Source organism: Martes martes (assembly GCF_963455335.1).
Source record: "Martes martes genome assembly, chromosome: 11".
NCBI classification, from domain to species: domain Eukaryota; kingdom Metazoa; phylum Chordata; class Mammalia; order Carnivora; family Mustelidae; genus Martes; species Martes martes.
This window is the reverse complement of record NC_137899.1, coordinates 101,119,660-101,143,843: the sequence shown is the minus strand read 5'-3', so window position 1 is coordinate 101,143,843 and position 24,184 is coordinate 101,119,660. Positions and strand designations below refer to the sequence as shown.

The 24,184-nt window shown below is 46.2% G+C and overlaps 1 protein-coding gene across 1 annotated transcript in view; it reads right to left on the bottom strand.

The window, feature by feature from the left end:
- The window catches only part of CUL1 (cullin 1), a 105,567-nt gene extending 91,569 nt beyond the window's left edge, over window positions 1–13,998 (bottom strand). Inside the window, 1 exon segment of the mRNA XM_080818017.1 lies at window positions 13,818–13,998. The gene's annotated coding sequence lies outside the window, so the exon portion shown is untranslated.
- Between the last annotated feature and the right edge of the window lie 10,186 nt (window positions 13,999–24,184).

The following is a 24,184-nucleotide window of genomic DNA, read 5'->3' as shown; positions in this document are numbered from 1 at the left end:
AGACACCGATTAGTCAACAGGTGCGGTACCGACTGACGGGTCTGTCCACAGAAACTCGTTTCCACTGCTAAAGACCGAATTTCAGATCTAGCCTGTGGCACAAAGCACACTTATTCAAGGATCTCACTTGGTGCTGGCATGTACTTTATTTCCAAGCATTTTCGTTCACTTTTTAAAACAAAGAAAAATGGTATTGCATTTGGTGAGGATTACCTACATGTATGTTTTTCAAATTGAGGGCTGCAATTTCATAATGTGTAGATCGTGGCATCAACTCGGTAAATGGCAAGTGAACTTTTTAAAAAAGTGAAATAGAAAAAAAGCTTCCAGAACACAATGAGAAGTATTACTCAGTGTATCTTTTATCTCAGTTATGCCCATGGGTGACCGCGGTTCTCCCACAAAATGTGTTTCTTACTGTAGAAACAATAGGAAGCACAGATCAACATCACACAGGGACAGAGCTTTTTCAAATACTGTTGTTAGTACATAAATAAATACATATTTATGTAAATTTATAAAGGTATGTGGCTGTCTGTGGGACTTCAACATTCCAGCTTCACAACTCACTACCTCTGTGGGCTTGGGCAGATTCCTTACCTTCTGTGCCTATAATTCTGTGTCATGGGGATACCAACACTACCTATCTGACAAGGTCGTTGAAAGGAACAGATGAGTTATGTAAATAAAATATTTACAAGAGCACCTGGCACGTAGTAAGCACTCTCTACTATTCTAGTCATAGCGGCGCTACTACACAGGTTATCGGATGTCCGGATAAACCTAACGGTGGTACTTAAATTTAAAACACAACAAAAACTGCTCAGGGGAGAAATGTCAAAGCTAGCATGCTTATTTTTTAAGTCAAAAAGAGGTAGATTAACGTTGCCTGAAAATTTCTGAATATCCTTGATAACGGATGACACCAAGAGCAGTACTTGCCAAAGATTCCCACAGAAGTGTATCTGTCTTCGGAAGATGGGAGCTTTGCATTCTGACGGACCTGGAGATCCAGCCAGAAGTAGCTGCAAGAGGCTCAAATTGTCTTTGAAATCGCATTCTTTCTTAAAAATCATCTGAATCGGGGTGCCTGGGTGGCTCAGTGGGTTAAAGCCTCTGCCTTCGGCTCAGGTCGCGATCTCAGGGTCCCGGGATCGAGCCCCGCATCTGCTTCCTCCTCTCTCTCTGCCTGCCTCTCTGCCGCCTTGTGATCTCTGTCTCTGTCAAATAAATAAAATCTTAAAAAAATCATCCGAATCTTTCATTCTACCACCAAATAGGTTTGTTTCAACAGAATGCTTCAAAATACTGGCTTTAAAAATGTTTCTTATCTATCTTACTAGTTAATGGGTGAGCTTCTGTCATACTGAATCCAGTAAGTTTGGAGAACCCAATACTAAAGAGCTTTCACTGCTCATCAACACCGAAAAAATTCCTGCATTGGTGCCACAGCACTGTCAGATGCTAACACACACACACCAAACACAAACAGCAAGGCATCACTCCCTCTGGAAATGACCGGGATACGGCTGGTACAGTAAACACGTTCGGGCCACTGAGGGTGCGCACAGACGGGCCGAAAGCTGGGAAGGCCCGATCACAGGCAGCATGCAGGTGGCCAGTCCCGCCCTCTCCTGCACGAGGGCTGCTTCAGGGAAGGGCACGTTATTTTACACTAGTTGTAACTTTCATTTAAATGAACTTTCAACTCCTAGTTCCCACACTGCTGTTCAACTAATCTCCAAATTTTCCCCATGTGTGGTGAACGCTTTGCCCTCTAGTGGGTGGGTGCTAAACCTTGAGATAACGCGTGCCAAATAAGCAGACTGGGAAAGCCACCCCATCACTACGGGAACAGTCACCTAATCTGGGTTTTTTCAATCATCACTTCTCTTGCCACTAATACTAAAAAATCAGCCCTGAGGGCGCCTGACTGGCTCCGCCTGTAAAGCATGCAATTCTTGATCTCCGGGCCATGAATTCAAGTCCCACGTTCGAGGGTAGAGATTACTTAAAAAAAAAAAAATCTTTTTTTTTTTAAAAGATTTTATTTATTTATTTGACAGACAGAGATCACAAGCAGGCAGAGAGAGGAGGAAGCAGGCTCCCTGTTGAGCAAAGAGCCCGATGTGGGGCTCGATCCCAGGACCCTGGGATCATGACCTGAGCTGAAGGCAGAGGCTTTAACCCACTGAGCCACCCAGGCGCCCCTAAATAAAAAAAATCTTAAGAACAAAAAGTCAACCTTTTTTTAAGAAAAAAAATTCAACCCTGAGTTAAAAATTCTGGTCAGCAACTATCCCTGGCCAAGTGAACTTTCAAAGACACTTCCCATTTCACTACAAACTGGTTGAAAAAGGATAAACAGTGGTGCCTGAGTGGCTCAGTCAGTTAAACGCCGGACTCTTGATTTCAGCTCAGGCTATGATCTCAGAGTCTTGAGACTGAGCCCTGTACCCGCTCAGGCTGCCGAGGGGGCGGCTGGCGCCTGCTTAAGATTCTCTCCCTCCCCCGCCCCCCTCAGTGAAAATCATAAAAAGGATAAACAGTCCTACCTCAACACTCTGATTTACAGCTTTTAGGCTCTGGTTTGTTTTGAATACATCCTAACGATTTATTCACCTTCCGGAAGATACCAAGAGACATCAGAATCATCTTCCTGTAGGCAGGCACAACGTTCCCTGCGCGGACAATGGCCTGGATTACTGGGGTTACTTACAGCTCAATGCCTCCTACAGGTCTGCACCCCCCTTCAATGCGCATGCTCCGTTGCTGTGCCGGAGAAAAGCAGCTTGTTGAAAAAGTCCTCAGTAGCTACTACATCAAGTACTTCTATTTCCTATTATAAATATTGGGGGAAAGCTATGGAGGGCGCCTGGGTGGCTCAGTTATTTGAGGGACTGCCTTTAGCCTCAGGTCATGATCCTAGAGTCTGGGGATCCAGTCCCACATCCGGCTCCCTGCTCAGCGGGGGATCTGCTTCTCCCTCTGACCTTCTCCCTCTCATACTCACTTGCTCTCATTCTCTCAAATAAAATCTTAAAAAAAAAAAAAAAAAGAAAGAAAGGAAAGGTATGGTGAGGACACATAATACACAACTATGTGTATTTAAACTAGGGGTTTGAGTCAATCAAATGTAAAATTAAATTCAGTCTGTCAATTATTGGAGTACATCTTCTAAGCTCATGAAGACAAGCCATTTGATAATAACCTTAATAATAATAACAGGTCTGTTTGGTTTGGGTTTTGTTTTTGTTTTTTTTTTTTTGGAGGCAGGTGAGAGCGGGCTTTTTTTTTTTTTTTTCTTTTAAATCATGCTCCCTACCCTGACTCAAAACAATCTGCCATATCCATAACAAAGGGGAAAATGTGGTAAACTCAAAACAGCAGCTTCCCCTAAGAGGATTCTGAAACAGATTTAAACTCCTAGCATCCTCACTTAAAAAAAAAAAAAATTTAACTGCTTGGGGTCCAGATATTTCTAGTTGCAAAAATTTGTAGTGAATGCCTCTCAGAAGGTGCACAACTAACTGGTTTTTGTAGTTACCATAAAACTAGTGATTTTTTACGTTATTATTTAGGGGCAGAAGAAACATAAAAGAGCCTCTCTTGAACCTCTACAATAATTAAAACCCACACAGAAATACGAAAAAAGGGGGCACGTGGATGGCTCCGTGGGTTAAGCATCCATCAGATTCTTGGTTTTGGCTCAGGCCATGATCTAAGGTGAGACCTAGCCCAACGTCAGGCTCCGTGCCGAGCACTGAAGCCTCCTTAAGATTCTTTCTATCTCTCCCTCTCCCCTCTGCAAGTTCTCTCTCTCAAATATATAAATCTTAAAAAAAAAAAAAAAAAACCAAAAAAAAAACCGGACACTTCACAAACAACTCAATTTTCTAAAATAAAACTTACACATCAATACTTTGCAAAGAAACCAACTTGTGCAAGGTGTAAGTGCAATGAGCTACAGAAAGAAGCACATTTTAGTATTAATCTTTTGTCAGACCTCACACACTATGTATGTGTTCACTTAGTCTATACTAACACCTTCAATAAAACAAAACCCTCTCCTCCACATTTCGAGGGAAAAAAATCCTCTTTTTAATGTGAAACTGTAGTTCCATTCACTGCTGCCAAGGGAGTCATCTGAATGTGTTTTAAAATTACTTTTCAAAAAAAAAAAAAATTACTTTTCACTACAACTATTAAGGGAATCTTCTGTCCTGGTTACAAACACACACACACACACACACACACACACACCCCCCTCTAATATATCTACCAAAAAAAAGCACTGTAGATGTTTACCTTACACTACATCGAGATGTTCAAAAGTAAATTTTTGTGTAACATGGCTTGTTGGTTAGTCTGAATTCTTTAACTATAGATATTTCCCAAATATCAGCCTTATCAAAAGAAAATTTCTACAGCACAGGTAAAATCTCAAAGTTAACAGAACTCCTCCAAATTGGTTTGGTTTGTTGAAATTCCATTAAATTTTATTACAGACCTGCCGTCGAGTGCATCGGGCAGTGCACTAGTGCTGTGCCCAGAGCCGGACTTGCAGTTGAGCTTCTGGGGAGGGGATGGGCTTGGGGGTGGGGGGGCTCAAGAACCTAAAGTGGCGCCCACTCGACCAAATCACCGTGACTCCAATACCCACTGGCAGGCTCTGGTCATCAGACCCCCAGCAAATCCTGAATACAGGGGAAGCAGCACGAGGAGGTAAAGGCAACACGAAGCTCGGGCTAGAACCAAAACTGAAGGTGCGAGTACAGAGCATTTGGAAGAAAAGAACTGGCAAGGCTGCGTATCGTACCGAAGACGGACATGAGAGGAACATGCTGAAGTCTCAGATACGATGCCAGCAAGAGAGAAGTTGGACTCTGCTTTAAAGAGCCAGAGAGGGGAGTCTGGGGCAAGCGAGATGGAAGGCAGGGCTGGGGGACAGAAAGCCTGGAGGACAGTCAGGAGGATGAGGGTGTGATGCTCAGCAGGAGGCCAGTGAGCCAACAGTTAGAAGCATCACAACTGCTTAGCTGAAACAAAACTGCAAAGCCCCAGGGCAGAATCGACTAGAACAGAGAACCAAGTCAAAGAGGGATCTCCTGAAGGTCCATCAGGAGAAGAAAAGATCAAACAAAGGGAGCAGAGAGCAGTCTCTGCAGAAGCGAGATCTTTCAAGAAGAAAAAGGGTGACCCGGCCAAGAACTTTGGGAATCACTGCACGCTGCAGCCCCCTCCTTAAAGAGACCGAACTGCTCTAGAAAAGACATTCCCAAACTCATTTGATGTCTCCTGGGTACACTGTTCACACTCTGGAAACCACGGAGCTGGAAATGCAGGAGAACCAATGTTACACACCAGGAAAGAATCTCGGAGAGTAGAGACATGAAGTCTGATTTTTCAGTGGACTGAAATGCTTTTCCAGTCCACACAGGAGTTTTAAAGAAAAAAAAATTTTTTTTGAAATATCTTTGTAGTTTATGTCATAAACCAGTGTTTTCCAGGTTTTAAAGTAGGTTTAATACGACACCACCAAGAAAACGTGAGTGATACACTTTGACTTTGTTGGAGGTCTTCAGCCGTGATTATAGATCCTAAAGCACTTTAAAAATCTGTTTCGGCTACTTCCTGTAACAGCATTTAGGATTCAGACGTGGAATGGAGCAAAGAAGAAATCGTTTCTAGACAACTACACGTCTGACCGTATTCATTAATATCCTGGTCTCTACATCACTTCCCATATTGATCCAAAGAACACAAGCACGTCCAGACTCAATCAGTGCTTCACCAAAGACGGAACAAAAATGAACGTGTCGATTTACTAGTACTGCTTGCTACTGCAAAGCGCATTATTTTTCATGCTAGGATTCTAAACTCAGTATGTGTTCTACAAAACAAAATGCGTTCTCTACTATGGTAGTAAGGTTCGCTTCCCTCAAAGGCTACATTAAATGAAGGGTGTACCTCGTATGTACAGACCCACATGCCCTATCTGACATATGTCCCCTGGAAGATCCAGATCTCCCTGTAACGGCAACATACATCAACATATTAAAGGTCCCTCAACATGCAACCCAGCATTTCCTAAATGTATTTATTCACAGATCTCCCACCCTCATACCTGACATGTCACCGAACATAATGGACAGATTCGAGCCTAAACAAACAAATGAAAATACTGGAAATGCAGTAACACGTGCAGCAGTCAATGTTCAGTAAAGCTGGGCATGTTTGTTATAAAAACAGTGACCGAAAAAGGAACAAACAAAAAAACAAAAGTGAAGGAAGCTTCACCATCTGAGCAGGACTCTATGCAGGATACGCCTCACCACACTCGCCCCAGCTCGACTGCAGACATTACACAACAACCCACACGCGGCCACGTCCCCCACACACGGAACACTTGAGAAGGTACAACAGAAGGGCTCACTTGGGGCAAACTGCCCAACAGGCTGACGATCTTCAGCATCGCTGCCCCCGTCCCCGGCTTTGTGTTACTGGGTCCCCCCCCGTTGGTAGTCTTTCTTCACCGTAGCGAACATGAGACAGCGACTGGGGGAGTCCCCGGGCACTAGCAAAACGTGCCGGCACCGGGTGTCCGCGGCTCCCGCCGGCCAGGAACAGAGAGACAAGGCTTCTGTCCAACGTGAGGCACTGGCAACAAGCAGAAAGCCGAGGGGGAGCAGCTCCAAGGTCACGGCGTGGGTTCGGCCCCATCTCTGGCTCATACTAAGTGCTGAGCAAATAGTGCTATTATTACACGTTCAGACGGACCTGCAAGGAAATTCTTCATGGATTTTAAGTCTTTAACACGGTGGAAGTCAGAAGAATCCACTCTTGGACTTTCCCTTCTCAATCCTCCTGGGAGCCAAACGTCCCCCAGTCTGGCTGGAGCAGGCCTCCTTCCATCCGGCAGCGAGGGAGGTCTGAGCCCCGGCCCTTCCCTCACGTCCTGACTTTGGGCGGCTCCTCGGTCACAGAACTATCTCAGTTAGTACACGGTTAACTGATTTCTACATAGTAGAGGCATTTTATTCCTGGCATTTGGTGCCATACTTCTGTGCACCTCTGCTCTCATCAGTCCAACAGCATTCCTCATTTGTCATTTAGAACACATTTCTGAAGTCGATGGTAACATTTCAATTTTCCAAGCTACAGCACAAGGTGTGCCAAAAAATTTTTCTTCCAGTTTTTAGCAAATGTATAGGATGCACAACAACAGGTTTACACAGCCAATCTAGAAACGCACCTACTCACACTAGGAGTTACGAAGTAAGCAAACAAGGGTAAGATGTTCACAGTATCACTAAGAAAAGGAAGCTTCCAGACTCAAGACGATCGGTCAGTATGGAATTCGGTGTTATAATAAAATATCAAAACATAAAGGAGTTTCATGAGATGGTTTAACATTAAGATGGTTTCATGGAGGGCATGAGGGGACCTGACGGATGGAAACGCGGGGGAGAGAAGGGGAAGATCAGGCGGCCCTGTGCTCACATACGGGACACCAGCACGGGGGACAGGGACCCAGCACGGGGGACAGGGACGGCTTGCAAAGCCACGCCCAGGCCACATGGGCAGGACACCAAGCAGAAACACCTCAATGGTAGGGAGTCCCAGTAGCTATACTGGCCTTTTTTGGGGTTGTTTTTACCAATTACTCCACCGTATTATAGATATATGTGCACTGGAGAAAACTGGAGGAAAAAACGAAAATAAGACTAAACTAACTAAAATAAAAACTAAAATAAAAAAAAACTAAAATAACTTCTAAATCCACTGCCTGGAGATAATCACTGTTCATTTTTTGGCTTAGGCCCTCCGCCCTTTTTTTTTAATGTATATACTCACATCCCAACAACCTAAAATTTTAGACATTACATATACTACTTTATAGCAGGTTTCGGTCATTTAACAGTCATTAAATACAGAATTGCAGAAGTGCAAAGTTATCTAAAAATGATGACGAAATCATCCTTAATAGCAAAAAACTGAAAAGACATGCTCAAAGAGGGTGTTAAATATGTATTCTCATGACAAAGTATTAATCTACTCATCAGTTTCTCTCCTAAACTTTAGAAGTAGATTAGCTATTTCAAAGGGCACACAGATTTTCTAAGTGTGTGTCACATATTTCTCTTGCAAAAGTCATACTACATTACTTTTTCTAGCAACGTATGAGTGGGCTCATTTCTCCATGCCCTCTCCAGAAGTGGTTTATTTTTTAATCTAGCCAAAATTTTTAAGACCAGTATCTCACTAACTGGCATTTCTAGGAGTACTGCGGGTGAAGCCGAAACTTTCTTCACGTTTCCTGCTCCTTCTTTTAACCTTTTGGTTTACAAGCCCTCTTTTTATAGTATGGAAAGTTAAATTGCTTCTAAGTCACAATATTTCTCTCAGTTTGCCTCTTGTCCTTATTCTCTTTATGGCACTTTAGCATACAGAAGCTTAATAATTCTGATTTTTTCCCTTTAAACAGTTCCCACTTTTGGTGTCATGCTGGGAGAGGCTTTCGCCATCCTAAGATCATTTGTATTATCGTTTGTTTCTTCAAAATTAAAAAAAAAAAAAGGTATTGAAAAGCACAGAAGTTCACCACCCTAAAATTATAACCTTTTTGTACTTCTTTTAAAAAGATTTTTTATTTATTTATTTGACAAACAGAGATCACAAGTAGGCAGAGAGGCAGGCAGAGAGAGAGGAGGAAGCAGGCTTCCCGCTGAGCAGAGAGCCTGATGTGGGGCTCGATCCCAAGACCCTGAGACCACGACCTAAGCTGATGGCAGAGGCTTAACCCACTGAGCCACCCAGGCGTCCCCTTTTTGTACTATTTTAAATGTTTTCACCAGTGCATACATACTTTCTGCACACAGATTTTAAATGGCTGCACACGGGGCGCCTGGGTGGCTCAGTGGGTTAAAGCCTCTGCCTTCAGCTCATGATCCCGGGGTCATGGGATCAAGCCCCACATCGGGCTCTCTGCTCAGCAGGGAGCCTGCTTCCCTCCCCCAACCCCCTCTCTCTGGCTGCCTCTCTGCCTACTTGTGATCTCTGTTTGTCAAATAAATAAATAAAATCTTTAAAAAAAATAAATGGCTGCACACATTTCATACAACCTGTTTTCCAAAATATTTTCTCACACAGGCCTTTTTAAAAATTGCAACTTGTTCGATCTGAATAGTCTTAAAATGGTTTTACAAATTCTGGCAAGGCCAATGAAATCACATCATACCCAATTCAACGACAGTTCAAAGTTCCAGAACCGTTTATTTCTACGCCACCAGTGTCCAAGTACTCTCCTTCAGTGACTACCAGTTACTAAAAGACTAAGAAGAGTAAGTTCATGCTTTGTGGTCAAAAGAGTTCTGCATAATCGATTGTCATAATGACCAATTATCAGTTATCGATCGTTAAAGCATTTTCATTCTGATCTCTTCTCCTATTCACACTTTCATATAAAACACATCAGAAGCCTCTGGTTGTAGCTGGAGCTCTGGAGCCCCTCTGTCCTGTTTTAGAATCACTACCTACTAGGCCTGACCTTAACCACTCAAAGCGTCAGCTTCTCCATGGACACGCTGCAAGGTAGCGCAGACAACAGTACTTACACTTCCCGAAGTTCCGTAAAGATTCCAGGTGGGTGTCTGTTCCTGAACACAGTAGGAGTTAAATGAATGTTGACTCAGCCAGGTAGGTGCTAGGCACAGAGGACAGATGGTCTCTCTCACATTCCCAGCCCTAACGGAGGTCCGTCGAGTGGGAGAAGCCACCAAGTCCCGTCACAGGGTAAGGTGCTAAGGACACCGACCCAGGCAGGGCCTCAGGGGGTCCCAGGCAGGACTCCTAGACCAGGATGGGATGGGACAAGAGGTCAGGGCCTACATGGAGCCTTTCTGAAGGAGCAGGAGAGTGCCCGGTGATAAAAGGGGATGCGCGACTCTAGACAGAGGGGAAGCCAGAGCAGAAGACGACGAAAGATCTGCACGGGGAACCACATCAGGGATGAAGCTGGGAGCGGAAGCCAGTGAGGAGACTCTGCTTACTTGATCCAGGTTTCCCAAAGGAAAAAAAAATTTAAATGACTATCAACCCTAGGCTTCACAAGTCGGCTTTTCAAACATGAGTAAGACTGTGCTTTAGAAGAGGACAGTTTTTCAAAGGCTATTAAAAGCAATGATATTCCCACGGAATCCACACACTCTGAAGGCCTAAAGAAATCTTAAAATAGTATCAATTAAAAACCTTGTTATTTTACCAATGAGGAAATACAGGCCCAACAAAGTTAAGCTCAAATTAGACCCCAGGTCTTCTCTACCGAGCAAAATGTTCTATGCAAAATGTCCCAAGCAAAAATAAATGAATAAATAACATACATATGGCTGGAAAATATCTGTATGAATAAAAATTAGCCTCATTAAGTACCATAATTCTGATTATAGCATGCATTATTAAACGTATGTGTTATAAACAGGAAGCTGAAAGGCCTTAGTAACAGAATAAAGTTAAGGGTTTTACTCAAATTTGATTCTTCATTTCATGTTTATTCCTCAGTTCTGAAAAGCAAACAACACACTTCACTGAAAAACTATCAGGTATCGAAAAAAAGGGCAAAGTGAACCTAGAATTGGCCCTTAAAAATGGTACACTCTTTTCTCTAGGTTTATCTAAAAGACAAAGTTCAAAACAAGCCCATGGTTCCCCAAAGCCATCCTGTTCCAGACTGACTCAGCTGCTGAAGACAGAAGGCCCGTGGCCTTGGGAGCTCTGTAGGGCCAAAACGGCCAAGAAGAAAAACACAAAGACATTCCTAAGTTTCTGGGGCCCTCATCTTTAATATGAAGAATGGCAAGTAACAACTCCTCCATTTAAAGTACATTCATGGGGCACCTGGGGGGCTCAGTGGGTTAAAGCCTCTGCCTTCGCCTCAGGTCATGATCCCAAGGTCCTGGGATTGAGCCCCCGCATCGGGCTCTCGGCTCAGCAGGGAGCCTGCTTCCCCCTTTCTCTTTGCCTGCTGCTCTGCCTGTCAAATAAATAAAATCTTAAAAATAAATAAATAAATAAATAAATTACATCCATTTTGGGGCACCCAGCTGGCTCAGTTGGAGGACACATGCCTCTTGATCTCAGGGTTGTGGATTCGAGCCCCACGATGGGTACACAGATTACTTAGAGAAATAAAAATCTTGAAAAAAAAAAAAAAGTACATTCATTTTAATTTTCCATCCTGAAAGAAAGGCACACTAAGCCTGCTGGGTATACTGGGAGTGAATTTCTGAACAAAGGCCCTCAAGGACCCAAGAATGGTCTCTCCTGCAAGAGGCCACATCCCACTCCGGCCTCACCAGCGGGTGTGCGCCAGCTCCAGACAGGGAAGATCCTCAGTTACCAAGAGATTTTATTTTAAAAGCAAGGCTGCAATGCTTAACCCGGGGGAAAATACTTCAGCCTTTCCAGAAACAAAACAAAACAAAACAAAAGCTACACCTTAAAATGAGTTCTGAAGGAAAACAAGCTAATTCATGTTTTGCCACTTGTTTTCTTATCACTTTTCCTGGATTTCCGTAGCTAAAGAAAACCTGAGCATTTTTTTTTGTTTTGTTGTATTCAATCCTGGGATTTTTAACAGCAATTAAACAAAACCTGCATTTTTTATAAGCATGAAGTGTTTTCTGCAGTCCACATCACTGGTCAAACACTGGGGGAATTATTCCAGATTTAGTCATTAAAAAAAAAAAACAAAAAACTTGAGGTACCAAGTTCTATGCTACTTCCGGGATGCAAAAATAAGGCATATCCCCTCCTTCAAGGAATTCATAGTCTGAAATGTATAAAGGCTGTAATGACAACACTAAGTTAATTACCCCTAGAAGACAATATTCAGCAAGAGGCAAAGGAACTCTAGGGCCTGTCATATCAAAGCAAGGGGCAGAATCAGCCCAGCCATCCATGTGTCCCTTAGGCCTCTTGATGTGGCCTCCCAGACATTAGGACTGAGAGACACGGCTGTAAGGACTTGAGCGTGGGGATGACAGAAGGAGGGTATTCCAAGTTAAAATCCTAGTGTATCTACAGTGTTTCCAAACTTTCCTTTTTGGCAAAAACGTTTTTTAAAAAATGGTGCCAACGAGGAAAAAAAAAGTTTAATATTTTCAGAGGGTAATCCAGCCAGCCCTCTCAAACTTAATGAGCAGTCTCCTGAAACCTCCAAAAATGGGCATAGTAGAGTTAAAGCTTGCATGTTTTGTTATTGGAAATGCCACGCGACTATTGGACTTACCATAGAAAGCAACAAACAGCACCGTAAAAAGAAAAAAAAATATCTAGTATCCAAAACCCCTTTCTGAACAAAGAAAGTCCAAATTTCTTTTAAAACAAAACAACTGGTTTTGCTTTTCAAACAATTTTTCTTATCTTGCTACACAAGCCATGAACTCCTCAGGATTTCAGAAAATCAGGTAAACAGGGTGGCCACAAAATGAAGTGTTAAAACTGCTGCGGAGTGTTAGGATAGGGTTAGGTCCTAGGAACTCAGAGCTCAAAGTAAAAGTGAATTTAGTTCCCCTCTGTCACTCCGATAAGCGCGTTTCAAAAACTGCGTGACCATTTACTCCGCTCCTTTGACTGCTTCACTTCAAGGAAGGGCAATTACACACACCAAATAAATAATTTGAGTAAGTTAACTGCAATTCCGCATTTGCACACTTACCACTAACCCCAGCTACGAACTAAAAGCAACACCAGTGATCCAATCGGAAAAGAGAATCCTGTTTTTGGCAAAGAGCTCGCTAAAGAGAGAAAACCCTTAACTTTGGGGATCAGTCTCAAGGAATGTTCATAAAGCACTTCCCTCTCGCTTAACCATTTCGTCCACGGAACCCAGCGCAGCACAGGTGGCGGACGGAGGCTCGCGGCGACCCCGCCCCACGCCGGCCGCCCGCGCCCGGGTTACCTGCGGGGTCAGCGCGCGCTCCCGCCGGGCGCAGGGCCGGGGGCGCGCCGAGGCCCGGCCCCACTCGCGGGCACCGAGGGGCTCCGTCCCGTTCGGCCGCTGCACCCGCATCCCTGCGCACCCTCCCGGTCCGCTCCCCCGAGAGAACGGGGCAAAGGGGCGACTGTTACCCAATAGCGACCTGCACAGTCGCAACAATGCAGGCGGGGACCCCGAGAGCCGCGGGCGGGGAACCGGAAAGCAGAGCCCGGTTCCGCGGCTTCTCCTGCGCGCGAACCCAGTACTTTCTTGAGAGCACGAGTCGGGGGGGGGGGGTAACGCACGGGGGACTAGCGGTCCCCAGGGGGTGGGGGAGAAAGGGCACCAGCCAGGGCGCCCCGAGGGGTCGCCGCACGAGAGGGGCCGAGGCGCGCACGCCCGGGCTGCCCGGGGCCGCTCGCCCGCCCGCCCGGCCCCGAAGCCCCGGCCCGGTGGCGGCCGGGCGAGAGGCCGGCGCCACCAGGCCGCCGCCGCCTCGGGCGCGATGAATCGGGCTTTTTTTTTTCCCCCCCAGTGCGTAGTCCAGGCCTGGCCGCTCCGAGCCCGCGTCCGGGGCCGCGGCCCGGCCAGGCCCAAGCCGGCCGGGGTGACTCAGGGCCGGGCCCCGCTCGCTCCCCTCCCAACCCAGCGTCCTCCACCCACGAGTCCCCCTGCCCGGCCGCCATTCCGCCCCGCTGCGGCTCGGCTCGGCGGCTCAGGCCTCGCCGGGCGCCTGGGCTCGGCCGCCGCGGCCCCAGTCACTGCGACACCGCGGCTCCGACCCGGGCCTGCGCCGCCGCCGCCGCCTGCCCTCGGCCCCCGCGCCGCCGCCACTCACCCGCATTTCCCTGGTGCCCAAAGGGCTCTGACGACGTCTCCACCGGGTCGCTGAGCCCGGGCGCCGGTTAAATCCCCGTCCCGCCAAGGTCTGGCTGCGTCCCTCAGCCGCCGGGGCCGCCCCGCCTGGAGCTGCGTGCGACACGGCTCCCGCCTCCTCCTCCTCCCCTGCCCGCCCGCCGGCCCTCCTCCCGCCGCCGCCGCCGCCGCCTGCACCACGCAACCTCCGCCCTCTCGCCTTTCCTCCTGGGCTCCCCGCCCTCCCGGCCTCACCGGCTCCGGCTACCGTGGGGGAGACGCTGGTGGGGGAGGGCCGGAACGCACCGCCATCGGCGTCCGGGGCGGGGGAGCCGGGAAACCGTCGCCGCCATCGCCCCACAAGCCCGAGGCGCGGGAGGGGCCCGGAAACCTCCCGCCCGGCGCGGCCACGGCCCCGGGGTCGCCCCCCGCACCGGCCGAGGCTCCGCGAGCGGGGCGTGTTTCTACCTGAAAGCCCGCGGCCCCTTCCCCTGAGCGCCCGCGCCAGCCGCGGCCGGGCGCACCGGGTCCTCCTCCAGGTTTTAGAGCCTCCCTCGCCTTCGGGAGCCTCCGAAGACCCGGCTTCCCGCCACTTCGGACCTAACGAGGAGGGGGTCACCTTTTTAGGTTGAGGGCACCAGCCTCTGGAGAAACTGCCCCAAAACACCCTGAAAGAGAGGGTCTTGCCCTTCCTCCGCTCCCTCTCCGGTGCGCACACACCACACACACCGGGAGCCAACGTGGAACACGACCACGAGTGTGCCGCGTGGAAAAGCCGCCCGCAGCATCCCCGACGGGGCCGAGGAGCGTGGCAGAGACGGGCCAGCGGCCCCGAAAACCAGGCACAGACTTCCAAGAAAAACGTGTAGTGGGTTCTCGAGCCCCTTTGCACCTGCAGGCCGTAGCAGTCCGTACCTGGAAGCCTGAGCTTACCGGTGTGTGTCTCCCTTTAAAATCGTTTCCAAAGGAAACCCCAGCCAGGCTTACCTGTGTAAACTCTTCAACTCTTTTTTTGGCAAATAACGAAGAATCCCTTTAGCATTAATCTTCGTAGAGACAAATCAAGAAGACAAGGATTGACATGTGCGGATGGTAGGAGAGGGCTAAAATGTTTTCTCCTGTAACCTCAGGTGGTTAATGACATTCACTTGAAATTAACTGTCACTTGGGTACTTGAAATACTCTAAATACTCATTTTGGCAGCACAAACAGCCACTGGGCTTCCTAGGGTGACAGAGGGTGGGGAAAGCAGGGACTTGCCCCGCACTCAGTGAGGGGCTCCCGCTTTTAATACCATGGCTCCCAGCACACCAGGGGGCTGGCTAATTCCGGGAACAAGCAAGGAAGGATTGCCAATGACCCTATCTGGGCAACAGATGTGGCAAATGTAACTTCCTGTTTTGCTTCAAACCAAAACAGGACGGAGATTCTAGTAGGATCTTGGGGTAGAAATCCTAGGCCCAGAGCAGAAAGCTGTCCCCAGGGTCCACAGTTTATCCTGAGTAACCTGGGTTTCCCTTAGAAGAAACATCCCACTGGTAGTATGCGGTTCCTTCGATTGAAATGTGGTCTTTTATAACACCTAAGTGCCTTTAGAAGTATTGCATTTCGCCGAAGTGTGCAGTCTCAGCCTGTGCGAGGGGTTAACAATTCTTGGTTTAGATCCCATACTTACAGGTAACCTAGTCGAAAGAACGCTTACATATGCTTAACAACTTTTTGTGGGCACGGGGTCAGACTGAAGGTAAAAATGGAAGGCTTCTCCCCGTGGATGAGGTTTTCCACTACATATGGCTTCATTTATATCTTCCTTTCTTCCCCGTTGCTGGAACCTGAGCTTTCCTCAGACAGCGCTCTGTCTCCTCTTCCCTAACCCGGGTTCTTCAGTGTTACCATTCAATCCGGTCTCCTTGTCTGCGACCTCCCACAGCTAATATACCAGCTGAGTGGGCCAGCTCGCCCTTTACTGTTTATCCATTCTTTGTTTTTCTTTGATAGAAGTATTTCATGCCTCTGTACTACCCACTCCCTGCCTCAGTCCTGGTCGTTAACTTCCTTCTGTCCTTCACTCTCCACCCATCTGCCCCATCATTCTCAGCAGCTAGACTATTCTATTGGCTTTCCCGCCAGTTCACAACCAGGCTGCATCTATCCCACTTCTACTCTGGGCAGGTAACCTTGCCTTAGACCTAACGGAGCAAGGGCATCTTGTCTCTCTCAGCTCCAAAAAAATCCTTCCTCCATCTTTCTCCCCCACCTCAGCAAAACTGATGTCCCTCTCTCAGAGGACACAAAGTTTGGAGGGATGATTCCCTGGATAGAGGTTAGAATCAAAATTCAAAATAGTCTCAGACTAGAATATTAGGGCAAAACCAGTGAAATAAAATAGAACTTAACGAGTCTAAAGCAATATGATGAAGTTCAAAAAGCCCCAGTTTTAGATTTAGGCAGACTCTCATTTATATTCCCACTCAAACTATCTTTTCCTCTAGTTAAGTCAACTGTTAAATGGGGATAAAAATACCTACCTCTTAAGGTTGTTGGGAAGGATAATTCCTTTATTAACCCAGCATAATTCCTAAAACCCTAAGTATTAGTTAGCCTTTCTTTCCTTGTCTTCCATAAAGTGTGTCCCATTTTCCAAGTCACAGGGGCCTGAAAACTGAAAATTCTGACATGTTTACCTTATACCCCAGAGCTGGTCAGCATCCTAGAGAAATCCTCTGTGTTATTGGGCTCAGTCTGTGAGGGCAGTCATTTTCATAATCACACCCATCTTCCAGCGAAGAATCCTAGGACTCAGACAGAAGACACTTCGGTCCAAATCACTGAGCGTGGTCAGCGGCATAACCTGATCCAGTGACTCCCAGGTCCACACTAAGGATAGATTCCCACACCTATATTGTTCCTTTCACCTTCTAAATGGCTTTTCTGGTTCTGATCTCTTGTCTATCCTTCCAGCCTACATGGTGACTGACTACAGAGGGTTCTTTCCCAGTGGATGCCCACCCCCACCATTGTTCATAGGGTTTGGTCCAAGTTCTGACCGGGCACTTACTTAAGGTTTACCATAATCTTGTCCTAACTTACTTTTCCAAGTTTATTTCTAGCCTCCTCCCAAAAGGAAGTCCCAGCTTCACCCAGTCTTGTTGGGCCTCCCATTGGCTCACAAATACCAGCCTTAAATCACTGTTTATGAGAGCTCATTTCCTCCCTTAGCAGAAATAGTTCCCTCTTCCTTTCATACATTTGCAAACCCTGCTTTCTTTTTGAGATCCAGCTCACATCCCCTTCCAGGAAGCCTATGCTGCACCTTCTACCTCGGCTTTTCTGATCTCTTCCTAATTGCCAACTTATCACATATGCCTTTAAACTGGATAGTCTGTGCCTTGGGTCATGCCGTAATTCCTAAAGTTCACCAGGCCCCTCAGCATTGTGCCTGAAGAACACTGAAAAGCGTTCAAATATCTTTGTTTACTGATCAGATGAAGGAGTACTGTGTCACTTGACTGGCCCTAGGAGCTATTATTTCTAAGACACGAGTAAGAAGCAGAGCCATCCAGTGAAAAACAACTTCATTTAATGGGATAGTTCCCAAACCTGTCTTTGCTTCAGAATCACCCGAGGACTTGAATACTGATTTCAGGGCTCATTCCAGATCTACTGGGTCAAAATTGGGTGGGCAGGGGCAGAGAGGCAATTTGAAACTGCCAGAGTTTCTATCTTAGCTTTACTAATTACTGGGTAACATTAAGCAAGTTACTTAACCTCTCTGTGCTTCAATTTCTTCATCCAGGAAAAGGGGGTGATAATTATACTTTATATGAGGTTGATGGGAATTAAATGCTTAATAAACATAACCTATGATGATGATGATGATGATGAAGGAATTACCCAGGGTCAGTCTGGTGACCTGAGTTTTGGGAAACACTGATTTAATAATGAATCACTCCTTCCTCTGCTAAAGTTTCAAATGTTATGACCTTAAAACTTTTGGTATCAGCAGTATGGCATATTACCATAAGTCTTATTTGTCTTGACAAAGTGTTTTTTTTTTAATTTATTTATTCATTTAACAGAGAAGGAAAGTATAAGCAGGGAGAGCAGCAGGCAGAGTGGGGGGAGATGCAGGCTCCCCGCTGAGCCAGGAGCCTGATGTGGGACTCGATCCCAGGACCCTGGGATCACGATCTGAGCCAAAGGCAGCTGCTTAACGAACTGAGCCACCCAGGCATCCCAACAAGGTGTTTTTTAAGGAAGAGGAGCCAAATGAACAGTTTTCAGTTCAATTTGTTTATTGAATCCATGTCATGCATTGTACATTATGTGTGATTTTTGGAAAAACTAATTCCTCTCAGAAAACAGCCACACTGCCGTAACTACACAGCTAATTTAACCAACTTAGTATTCAAAGGAAGCAGGAAAGAGATGAAATAATATCATAATTCCTTCCACTTAGGACAATGAGTCAGAAATTCTTTTTGAAGAAGCGGACTTTTAAATTCTTTGCTTTCATTCATTAGAAAAAATTTCAAAACTTGTTTTGGTCCATCAGATGCCAAATCAACAATATTTTAATGATACTAAAGGTAAGTGTAGATAAATTAGGAAGCAGAGATTTACTTCCTGAAGTGGCAAACCTAGTAAGTCTAAATGAGAACCCTGGATGTGTAGCCCCATCTTTTCAACATGGCCTATATCAACAAGTACAAAAAAGCCTTGTTTTGATTACCTATAATTCACCAAGGATTTGTAGTATCCTCTCTTTAAAGACTTAAATAGTTCTGGGAGGGTAACAGGGTTTCAGAGTCATTCAGAGGTCGGGATTAACTAGTTCAATCAGATTGCTTTCTTTCTAACACGGGTCCATAGCACCTCAAGGATGAAAAGTTTGGGGCAAATCAGTTTTGGGAGAAACACAAGCTCCTCATGGCAGGCTGGAGGCCTTGGGTCCCGAACTTTTGGGAAGAGTTTCTATAAGCAAAGAATAGAATGAGGAAAGAAGATGGAAGTGTTTAAACATCCTCTCTGTCCAATTTCAGATTTTACATATTAGGAAGTCCTAGGCCTCTTGCTTTGGAGACCCGTGATATAGGAAATACTATTGTAAGATAGTCATGAGTTAGGGAAGTCTTCAAGGTCTGACCTGGGAGACCTGACCACCGTTGTAACATTCTTTTAGTTTGGATCCTATTAAATGACAACTCCTTTTCAAATGATCCGAACGAATCTCTATGAGACAATTATTCACAATTCCAAAAAAAAAAAAAAAAAACTGTCCCAGATCGCTTCTTCCAGGAAGCTTTCTGTGATCCAGCCCCATGCCCACATGTGTATGTGGGCACCCACAGGTGCCCCTCTTTTGTGACCCCTTTTATACCACACGCTGTTATGAAAGGGTTTATCAATATTGCATTATAACATTTCCTTTCTCCATCTCCTACTCCCTCACAGGCTGCGAGCTCCCTGAATTCAGACACTGGGTCTTTTATTACCTTATCTCTAAAACTTATCCTAGTGCCTGGCACACGACATACCGAGAGAATGGTTGGAACCCAGCTCACAGTTAGGATGGTTTAATGTCTGAAACCCAATCGTGCGACTTTCCTGCTCAAAGAAACAATTCTCTGTGTCCTACCCAAAGAAGGACAAACACCTCATTCCTAATATTTAAACGCGCTCTACACTTTGGCTTCCACAGATTGATGGATAATTATCCATTCTGATTTCTTATATATATCACACGCTAAATCCAAACAGGGCTCCCATAAATGCTCAAAAGGCTCCGTGCATTTCTTCATGTAACTACACCTTCCCATTCAATTGCATTTCCCAAATACAATCCGCCCCCCTGGGCCTACCTTAAACATCCTAAACATAATCCCTGCAGATAACTTTTCCCACTCTTCCCTCACACTGGGTAAGCTTCTTGAGGCCATTCTTAACCAAATTTGTGTCCCTGTAGGACTATATCAGTCAAGATTCTTCCAAGAAACAGAACCAACAGCATGTATGTGTAGAGAGATCTATATACCGATGGGAGAAATGGGAGAGAGAGATCATAAGGAATTGGTTCATGTGATTATGGAGGCTGACAAGTCCCAAATCTGCAGGGTGGGCCAGCACGCTGGAGACCTAGAGAAGAACAGATGCTGCAGGCCAGGTCTGAAGGTCTCTGCTGGCTGAACTGCCTTTTGTGCAGGGAAGGTCAGTCTTGGTGCTAGACAAGTCTTCAACTGATTGGATGAGGCCCACCCACACTCCAGAGAGCACTCTGTTTTACTCAAAGTCCATTGATTGAAGTATTAATTTCATCCAAAGAACACGCTCTCACAGAAGCATCTAAGGTAATGTTTGACTAAATATCAGGGCACCATGGCCCAGCCAAGTTGACAAATGAAAGTAATGTTTCTAAGCACTGAGCGCGATATCCTGGACACAGCAAATGGCACTTCATTTCTTTAGAAAGTAGCTTATCCTCATTGCCTCTAGTTTATTACCTCCTGGGCCCTTCTCAGGCCACTTCGACCCACCTGTCTAGTTCAACACTTCCTCCTCTGCATATAATATTCCTCCAGCTTGTTGTCCCATCTTGAAACTAGTCATTCTTCGGCTCCCAACCCCCAACACTCTCATGGCTCTTCCAACCCGTCCAATAACTCTTTCTTTGTCCAGCTCCCTTCCACCCACCACTTAAATGTGAGTTCCTGAAGGTTTTATTCTTGGGGATCTTTTCTTGCTACATTCTCTTTTTTGAGAGATTTTGTCATTCCCATGGCTTCGGTTGTCAACTACAACAAATTATCACCTCCAGATCAATCCAGGGATACACCTAGGTTTATGATACCTGATGTTTATACAGTTTGGGGGAAGGGCATTCTCTCGATCCCAGGAGAGGAAGTTGGGGTGGAAGAAGGTTAACAGTCTCAGTGTTAATCAATGTCAGCTACAACCACCTGCTTCTGAAATGTTCGCCAACACATATGGCTACAGGAGTGTAGAGTCGGCCGCCCCCTCCACCCCCACCGGGAGCTTAGAAGGGCTCAAGTATGGGAGGAGCCCTGAAGCTAAAACTTCAGGACCTTCCAGAGTGTCCACCTCCATCTCCATGTCCAGCCCCAACCTCGCCAGGTCCGTTATTCCAGCTGTTTGCAGATGCCTCTGCTTGAATGTCCCTCCTCTGTGAAATCCTCTGGCTCCAAACAAAGCCCTCTCTTCTTTCTCCTCCCCCTGACCCATCCTGTAGTTCCTTTGGTTTTTTTTGCCTCCGGGATTGGCAGCACCACCCACCCAGCCTTTCAAGGGAGATGACTCAGTCTTTTTTTTTTAACCTCTACCCTCTTTTTCACCACCATCTCTACTTGTTCATAAATTGTATCAACTTGAGCCCTGGGCCAGCTTTCATCTGGACCGCAGCAGTGGCCTCCTTGCTGGTCTCCCTGCCTCCTGTCTCTCTTCTGATTCATCCTCCACATAGCCATGGAATTATCTTTTTTTTTTTTTTTTAAGATTTATTTTTGGAAAGGGAGAGTGGGGGAGGGGGAGAAGGAGAGAGAGTTCCAAGCAGACTCCACACCAAGTGCTGAACCCGACACATGGCTCAATCTCTTGACCCCAAGATCACGACCTGAGCTGAAAACCAAGAGTCGTTGCTTAACCAACTGTGCCAGCCAGGTGCCCCTGGAATTATCTTTCTGAAATGGGTTAATGACTCCCTCAGGAAGCAAGACAGCATGGAATCTGGAGCTAGACGCCCCAGGTTTAAATCTTGGCTTCACCACTTATTCGCTGTTTGATCTTGTAGAAATAATTTCGTCAGTCTGCACCTCCCCACCTGTAAAATGGGCACAGTTCACACCTCACGGGGATGGTTTCAAGAAGTAAGTTACGGTGCGCCATGGTGTTGGATATCTGACATCTAGTAAACATCTGCTGTATTCTGGTCATTACTGTGTAGCGCTCCTGTGAAAAGCATTCAATGATTTCACATTCTGTAAGAAGACACTCAATAATAACCTTCACAGCCTAACCTCCGCCTCCCTTCCCTGCTTCCACCCCGGCCAAGGGTCTCCTCCTGGATCTTGCCCTACAACCACACTCGAGGACTCGGCGGATCTCCCCAGGAAGCTTAGGGACTGCTGTCAGTGTTCTTTGTCAGGAACGTCCTTCTTTCCTTTTTTTCCTGAAGAAGTCTAAATCACTCCCCAGGTCCCTGATTTCCTGCCACCTTCTTTATGAAGTTTCCTCAGCCTCTTCTCTACCCTGTCTGCATCCTGATGCTTTTGCATAAACATTGGCCAAAAGTCCTCTGAGAAAGTCTCTCTTACCCTGAACTTTCTTTTTTGATTGCCAACAATGGGGTTTAAGCTTCTGAGCCACTATTCTTGTATTCTCCTATGTAATGTCAGATGTATAAAGTATATGTTGGATTATTCCAAGTTTTTGTTGGCATACATTGGAGAGAACATTCTAGTCATGAATGATGAAGTGTGTTTTCCAGGTCATACTACATTTGTGCCAGGAAAAACTTTATAGCCCATCAACACCATTTGTTTACGATCTATTTGAAAGAACAGCTGTAGTATTTAGATAACATGTACAGAGAATTTAAGAAATTCCAGCAACCTGAGAGCTTGGTTTTCTTGATCTGTAAGGTCGGTTGCTTTTTGACTCAATATTCACTCCGGGGACAAAGAAAAGATGCTAAAGAGACTGCAGGTTAGTGTCCTCAAAAAAACAGATAACCAATGACATGATATGATATATGATATGTTATGATATGATATGATACTGCTATTTTCTGGGGGAAATTACCCCCACCCATTAATTTTTTTCTGGGGAATGGCAAGTGAGCAGAACTTTTTCGAATGTGCATGATCTCTCTGACTATTTTTTAAGACCGTGTGTTTAATTTAGACTTGGAATCTGGTTAGAGAGTTCCTGGCTAGTTCTGCTGGCAGAGTGAGTCCAGAAGCCAAATTCTCCTTGTGCAGGGAATGCTACAGTTTAGTTTTGCTGATAACGTCCCAGAAACTTAGGTCAGTCTCATCAGCCACTGTCCCATCTCAGCAGCGACAAGGCCATTGACAGGCTTTTGGCTTTTCTGTGGATGCCATCCGCATTCAAGTGTGCCTCTGTGAGCTTCAGTGGTTAGTCAAGGGGAAATTCCGTGATGGAACAAGAATTACAAACATCCCCCTGGAATAACTTGGTAGGGGAGCAAGGAACACAGGGAGGTGGGAAACCAGCAACTCAATACCCAAAACAGATACTCAAACTTTCCACCCATTCGGCAAGTCCGTCCATCTCTCCCATTCTTTTATCATATATTTATCTTATCATATATATATCATATATATATCTTCTATTTCTTTTATTTGTCCTTCCTTCTGACAGTCCTAACCTTTTAGTCAAAACTTTAGAACTCGGTGAATATCTAGCGATCTGTCCTCCTAGCTGTTAAAAGATCGCTGACTTGTGTGCCTTTAAATTAGGAAATGCTACTCGGGACTGTGCGAATGGACTTACCATTCCCCCAAGTACCAGCAAGATCTCCTGGAAGAACCTGGCAGTGGGATAAAATAGACTTGGAACCACAGACCCTTAAGTTTTCCTGATAGAATTAGGTCAGTAGATGTGAAGAGTGGATGTAAAACTCTGATGGCCAAAATAAACTGATTTTTTTTTTTTTTTAAATCCCAGGGTATCCACAGTTTTGAAAAATAGAGTAGTGCATTGGCTGCGATGTGTTTCTTGAGTAAGCACTTCCTAAACCACTTGCTAACTGACCTACTTTCTCCCCCTGCATCTAAAATGCTCCGCTGCAGTTGAGACCTGGGAGGTAGGGGTGGCTCTTACCTTGGGCAGGATCAGAGTGGGGTCAATTCCACCGAATGAGCAAGGCCATGGGAAGAAGCAAGGAGGAGAAGCCCACAGCAAAGAGACAGACTCGGGTGTCCCAGCCTGTGCTAAGACAGGAGGCGGAAGAGAGAAAGCACCCAGGAGGGGCCCCCTAGCTCCTCCCTCCTGTTTCCCCTCCGGCCCCGCCCCCAGGAGTAGATGGGCGTCTCCCATCACGCCCCTGGCCAAATAGTCCTCTTCCTCGAGATGCCCAGAGTGCCCACCTGCCAAGGTTCTCGGCACCTCTTCCCGTATTTAACATTTCATAGCCTTACGCTGTCTGGGAACCGGGCTCTATCCACATTGCACTCAGTTGCACAATCCGTGCCCCACCCGCCTTTCCAGGCTCCGGTCCCACTCCGCTCCTCCCATCCACCGTGAGCTGCGCGGGGCTCCGCACTGGGCAAACACTCTCCTACTTCTCTTCCTTCTGGCCTTCGCTCATTCTGC